We start from the raw sequence: 7,500 nt of genomic DNA, 5'->3' as shown, positions 1-7,500 counted from the left end.
CTGTGCACACACACATGCATATTTTCACAGCTCTTTGGACATGGTGACAGGTGACATCAACATGTGTAAAAAACACACACACACTGCAGCTTAAAATATACATGTACTAGGTCTATCAGTCTATCAGGCCATTGCACAAGATCATCAAATTCTTTTTGAAAAGTTTATTTAGTAAAAACCCTATTTGCTCCCCAAGCAGAGAACCAGTGAACAAAATCTTAAGCCCTTACTACGTCCCCTCAGGTGAGTAAAATATAATAATCGCACTGCAGGGCAAAATGGAGAAACAATTGAATTAGTCCCTTAAGTGTTAGCTTTGCAAAACGAGACCACATTGGTGGGAAATATGATCAGTTTTCAGCACTACCCAGGGTGAGATGATCTTGCTGAGGAGAAAATGTCCCCCCAACGCCACCCCCACTGGACACCGTGTCCCCCTTCTGTGTTTTAGAGGAGAAATGTCCCTGCGACGCCTCTCCCCAATGGACACTGTGTGTGTGTGGTGTGTGTGTGTGTGTGTGTGTGTGTCACCCCTCTCTTCTGTGTTTTAGAGGAGGAATGTAAAAAAAGAGCGATGGGGTGCAGGAGATAGCTATGGCCTTGACATCACCTCTATTCTGCCATGTCACCATGACGACGCAGTTTAGGCTGCTGACTCAGAGTTAACGTACACACACACACACACACACACACACACACACACACACACACACACAGCATGGTGTGATCACTCCTGTGGTATCATACCAGCAACAACACACACACACACTGCCAACACACATCTCAACACACAGCAACCGTACATGTTAACATAAAAGGGTTTTTAGCTTCTTCCAAGAAACCGTTAATTATTCAAAATGCTGGACCAAAATGTTCAGGGTAAAGCGGTGTTATTCGTAAAAGGCCTTCTCGTCTATTTGCCCGATCTTCAGACATACTCCTAAACCTAGTGTTAGAACCGCAGATATGGAATATGGAATCCCTCTAATTCTATTGTAAGAACCAGTTCAAGTTCTGGACGTTTTATGGCAAAGAGGCTTGAATGTTGGTCTCAACTCTGGCTTTCTAAAAAAAACAGATAGACAAGATACACTCAAGTTGTTCTGTTTTGTTTTGTTGTTATTGTTTGGGAGTTGGTTTGGGGGGGGGGGGGGGGGGGGGGGCGGGGGTGGTGGACGTTAGCTGCTCTGACTGCCCACTAGGTCTTTGTTGTGGCAGGGCGAAGTCTCTCTTTGGAGGATAGAGGAATGTGTGTTTGTGTGTGTGTGTATGTGTGTGTGTGTGTGTGTGTGTGTGTGTGTGTGTGTGTGTGTGTGTGTGTGTGTGTGTGTGTGTGTGTGTGTGTGTGTGTGTGTGTGTGTGTGTATCTCTTTGGAGGATAGAGGAATGTGAACAATTTCCAGTCCTTCAGAGGGGCAGATGCCACACACCATCCATAGAACAGCACTCATCCCACATCCAGTTCAGAGGCGGCTGAAAGATTTATGCAGTTTCCAGACTGCAATGATACGCATTTTACAGAGAGAAGTCTTATGGGTTCCTCACAATATGATGTATTACAGGTGAAGTGAAGGAATTACTGGAATACAGAGCGTTTCTGGGTCCCTGATTCATACGCAAGACTACCGAATCAACACTTTTAACGAGTGCATATGCATGTGTGTGTGCGTATGATATCATCTAGCTAGCTAGAAGCATGACAATCAGAGTTAAAGAGATGGAATTGTGTGCACGGTTGGTGCTTAATCATAAACAGCCTGTGGATTCATGTAGCAGTGGTTATGATGTATTCTCTACTGTAGCAGAGCTGCTATCAGCTCACTAACTGTGCCACGCTAGTCCCCTCAGGACACACTCATTAGCAGCAGCCAGCAGAGACCCCCTCCATTCACTAATGGCCACGCCAGACACACACACACACACACACAGACACACGCACACACACACACGCACACAAAGTAAATCAACTTTAAAGCCTCCCCATTAGAAAACATATGAAACACTAAACTTTCCCAGAGGAACGACAGAAATACAAAACAAAAACAAAAACAGTGTCTTATTTTGGCAGTTGAGCTCTAGCTGTGGGTGGCGTAGATTAATAAAGGCCATCTCACAGTAATCACACACACACACACACACACACACACGTCCACACACACACACACACACACACACGCTGCAGTGTAGGTTAATAAAGGCCATCTCACAGTAATCTGACACTAAGACCTCTGGTGGTTTGATTGGTCTGGGACTGTAAGTGGGCTTCTTAAATGAAGCAAGACTGCTCCCTCTGATTGCATAAGACTGTTATGTGGAGTATTTAGGCATTATTCCGCGGCTTGGTTGAATTCCCTATGGCCGAATCCTTTACCAACTACGCTCACTCCCGCTAGTGTCATGATGTTTAAATACGTGCACATCTACAGAGTACCATATCTTCCAGACTATAAACGTATATAAACTGCATTACAGTATTTTCTGTCATTTCTGTCTTGGTCCTGTGATGCCAATGACACACTTTCACACACACAGGGGCTCTAGATTTTGGATTATCCTAAAAAAAAACTGCTATCCAGTATATACACACACAGACACACACACACTCACACTTCTGGGTAGGTGGGTAAAAGAGTTTTCCGTGGGCTAACTGCTGTTTTTCAGCATCTACACTGACTGTACACAGCCAAGGGCAGGGGAACCATAAGGCCTTGCATTTCACTCAAAGACCAACTAGAGTAGTTACCTCACACAGGGAATACACTAAACAACTAGAGCAGTTACCTCACACAGGGAATACACTAAACCCTGCTTATATCAGCTGTGCCTAAAGAGACTACAGCAGTTACCTCACACAGGGAATACACTTAACGCTGCTTATATCAGCTGTGCTATAAGTGGGTGTGATTCCCTAACCCTAACCCTAACCTCACACAGGGAATACACTTAACGCTGCTTATATCAGCTGTGCCTAAAGAGACTACAGCAGTTCCCTCACACAGAGAATACACTTAACGCTGCTTATATTGATTCTGATCTGTGCTTAAAGTGCTTATATCAGCTGTGCTTAAAGTGGGTGTGATTCTACGCAGGGCAGAGTTCATCTCTTCACTAGTTTCCTTCCTGCTGAGGTACAGTAATCATGATTATATGAAATATGTAGAAAAGTCTGTTAGCTTGGCAGTAGGTCCCTCGGTTACTCTAGTGTGTGTGCCTCTATATCTTGTTCATCTGACTCTGGCTGCTATGGACGAGCTCAAATTAAACACATGAGAGCAAGTGTGTTAATGAAGACAGTGACATGGCCGTTAATTACGTGTCTAACCCAGGGTAGCTCCACATACGCACACACACACACACACACACACACACACACACACACACACACACACACACACACATGTACGTGAGGCTTTGTTCCACATACGCAGAGGGAAGGGAGGCTTTGTGGAGGACACTGAATGCAGAGGGTGCATTTGTATCTATCTATCTATCTATCTATCCCTCTATCTATCTATTTATCTATCTATCTATCTATCTATCTTGTATGTCTTTCTGCCAATATTATTGACCTTCAGATTAAAAGGGGCCTTATTAAAGTGTGTGAGTAAATGGTCTTGAAAGTAACCAAACATTATGTCCTACTGTGATGTATGGCAAAAGTGTCAAATAAATCCAACACAGAAACACAGAAACACAAACACATATTCACAATAAGAAAGGTTCCCTCTATCAGGAGAGGGGAATGCATGATCAGTCATGGGGTCTAACAGGACGTGTCTTGTCCTTAAATAATGGACCATCGTCCCCACATCCCACCTGGGGCTCAGTCTTCTATTCTGGGTGGCTGTCATAACCCCCCCCCCACCCCCCTGCTAAAATATCACAGCTAATCACATCAGTCTCAGAGCGCTGGCACTCTCCACTCTCACACACACACACTCACACATAGACACAGACACACACACACACACACACACACACACACACACACACACACACGCACACGCACACACACATCAGTGTCAGAGCACTGGCGCTCTCCACTCACCGCTCTACGCTCTACGCTCACAGGCAGAGATGTAGGCGGGGGGGGGGGGGGGGGGGGGCTCAGAGATCTTAAAGCCCAGAGAATTACACAGAAGCCATGTTTCTACTCACGGGTCCAGGGTGAGCTAGGGCTATCTCCATCTACAGCCGGAGCCAATAGCCTCGGTCTCGAAGCCACAGGAACGAAATGGATTTAAATTTACACCGTCGGGTTTCCAGTGGCCAGCGGTCTCATGATTTAAAGCTGCGTTTCATACAGGCCAGACGGAAGCTTGTCACCAGTCCAGTACCACTAGACCAATTATGTGAGTGGTCTCTATTGATGATGTCATTGGAGTGAGGGTGGGATGGGGTGTGTGGGGGGGGGCAGGTCTGAGTCATGCTAACTGGACCTGAATCAGCAAACAGGAGCTGCAATGAGCAAGAGTATGCTAACGATCACCATGGCTGGCTGAACTGTCTTCAGACACGCTGGTTTGTGTGTGTATGTGTGTGTGTGGAGATATAATAGGCTACAGGTGTGTAATGATAGCCTGACTGTGGGTTTGTCCGTGTGTGTGTGTGTGTGTGTGTGTGTGTGTGTTTGTGTGTTTTTGAGCAGATTGTATGTTGTGTGTGTGTGTATGTCAATGTGTACCAGACATATGTATGTCTGTGTGGGGGCTGTGTGTGTGTGTGTGTGTGTGTCTATGTTTGTGTGTGCATGTGTGTGTGCATGTGTATGCCAGTGTGTATCGACCCTGCGATGAGGCTGCATGTACACACACACACACACACATACACATACACACACACACACACACACACACACACACACACACACACAAACTGAGCTACATCAGTGACTCTGACCTACTTTCCTCTGTCCTGCTATTAAAGACGACAGGACACATTATTTCACCCTAACCCTCTCTTCACCCTCTCCACCCTCTCCTTCCATCATCCATCCCACACACTCCCTCTCTCTCTGCCTGCGTGTCTCACACTCCTGCCTCTCCCTATTCTCCTCTTCTGCCCTCAAAAACCCCTTCTCCTCTCTCTCTCCTTTCTCTCTCCTCTCTCTCTCTCCTCTCTCTCTCTCCTCTCTCTCTCCTAGAACTCCATGCCTCTACCTATCTATCCTTCTCCTCTCTTATATCGCTGTCCCATTCTCTCTCTATCTCCCTCTCTCATTTCTACCACTGTCCCACTCTATGTGTACCTCACACATTCTCTCCCTTCCCCACCCACTGCCCTCTCCCTCACCTTTTCTTTGGATGGTGGCTAGGTTGGCTAGCATGGGCTAGTAGCAATAGCGGAGCGTAGCAAGGGCTGCCATTGTGCTGGGTTGTGCCACAGGCCCCAGTTAGCCGGCGCGACAAACACCCACACACACACACACACACACACACACACACACACACACACACACACACACACACACACACACACACACATGCTTAATGTAGCGTGATCAAGAGCTGGTGCCAGCTCCCTCTGGGAATCTCGCCATAATCTGTGACAAAGAGAATTACGCGTGCCGTAACACACACAGGCTCCTGAAATCTTCTTAATTTCTATTAATGATTGACAATTTAGTTCAAATGTGTGTTTATACTGAAAACACCGCTGTTATGCATTTTTTTATATTACTAAAAAGGTGAACTTCAATGCCCACTGCCATTGGCTCACCTTATTGCTCAGGCTGACACTGCAGCAGCTACCACTGAGCTCACACACACACACAGACACACACACACACACACACACACACACACACACACACACACACCACCTTCTGCAGTGACCTTCTCCCTCTGCCTCTCACCTGCACGCAAGCATGCAGTCCTTGAGGAACTGGCCCAGAGGATATTGGAGAGGCATGAGCACACAACCCACTGGTGACTAGTCTCCTAATCTGATCACACACACACACACACACACACACACACACACACTCACCTTAACCCTAACCAACTGGAGACTAGTCTCCTAATCTGATCCAGGAAACCCCAGAGGCACAGCTCTCTCACACACACACACACACACACACACACACAGCTCTCACTGAGACCTGGGCATGGTTCCCATGGTTCCCAGTCACCTCTGACCTCAAAGTCAAAGTCAAAGAAGCTTTATTGTCATTTACTCCACATGTCAAGTCATACAAAGTAATCGAAAGAACTGTCCCACTCTCCTACGGTGAAACATATAAAGTGCACAGGCACAACAGATAAGACAAGACATTTCCTAATACTAAGTAGAACCTACAGACAAGACATTACATGATCTGTAATGATGACCTGTCTGTAATGCAGGGCGGCACAATGTGATAATGTGTCATATGCATTTTAGTGCAGTTTGGCCTGGTTGCGCACTCCCAATTTTCGTAACTTGGTGCAGGGAGATAACTGCAGAAGAGGATACGTTTGTGTGGTTTACTAACGTCACCCTCCTTGCCTGGTGAAGACCTGGGGGTCAGGTGTTTGTAGTTAGTCTGTGCTCACTAGTAATGTCTTTTTTTTCTGATGGAAATAGTGGGACAAAGGCTTTGATCCATACTGCAGTTGAGAGCGAACGTTGTTAATGTGTCATATGGGCTGCTTTATCACTGTGCTATTCTTATTGACGATTCCAGTCAGTCCACAAGTGAATACTGGTGATACAGTTTATATAAAAAGGTTCTGGCTCTGTGTTGACGTCACCATTGGCACGCGTAGTGACCAATCTGTTAAGCTCACCAGCGCCGTAAGACAGCAGAGGAACGGGCCAAGTCCAGCTGTAATGAGATGGGTCCTAAATTACAGGGCTGTTGTGCTGAAACAAGCAGAAACTGGGTGGCCCACCTGCATCGCTTCTTGGCTGAAGACACACACACACACACACACACACACACACACACACACACACACACACACACACACACACACACCTGCATCGCTTCTTGGCTGCAGGCTGGCCACCACTGACTTCTCAGGCCTACGCTGGGGAAGCTAAATCAATGCCTGACTACAAATAAGGTTTCAGAGAGAAAATTAATTTAGCAAAATAAAAAAAGAACTGCCCAATAAAATCAATATTGTGCACACATCCATTTTAAACCTACATAGTACACTGACATCGGTTTGACCCCCTTAGCAACGCCAGCAGTCCAATTCAAAGGAAACAACACTCTACATGGCCTCATTCTAAGATGGCAGCTCGGTGAAACCCATCTCCAGCTGTGAGCAAGAGATACAGGCAACTTTGAAGCACAACAACAGTCATGATAATACTATGGACCGGATCCACCTCACATTGATCATGGATTCATGCCCGATCGGAACCAGAATCATTAGCCATCCTGGAGAGCCTCTTCATCATGTCTGCCAAAGAAGGCCAATGACCTCTGATTAGCAGTGAGGAAATAAAGACTCTGACCTGAGGACATCAAGATTAGCTAATGTAGCGTAAGGGCCTGGTGCACTGTTAGGC

This window comes from Sprattus sprattus (assembly GCF_963457725.1).
Source record: "Sprattus sprattus genome assembly, chromosome: 18".
In the NCBI taxonomy this organism is placed as follows: Eukaryota; Metazoa; Chordata; class Actinopteri; order Clupeiformes; family Clupeidae; genus Sprattus; species Sprattus sprattus.
This window is presented reverse-complemented; position numbering follows the sequence as displayed.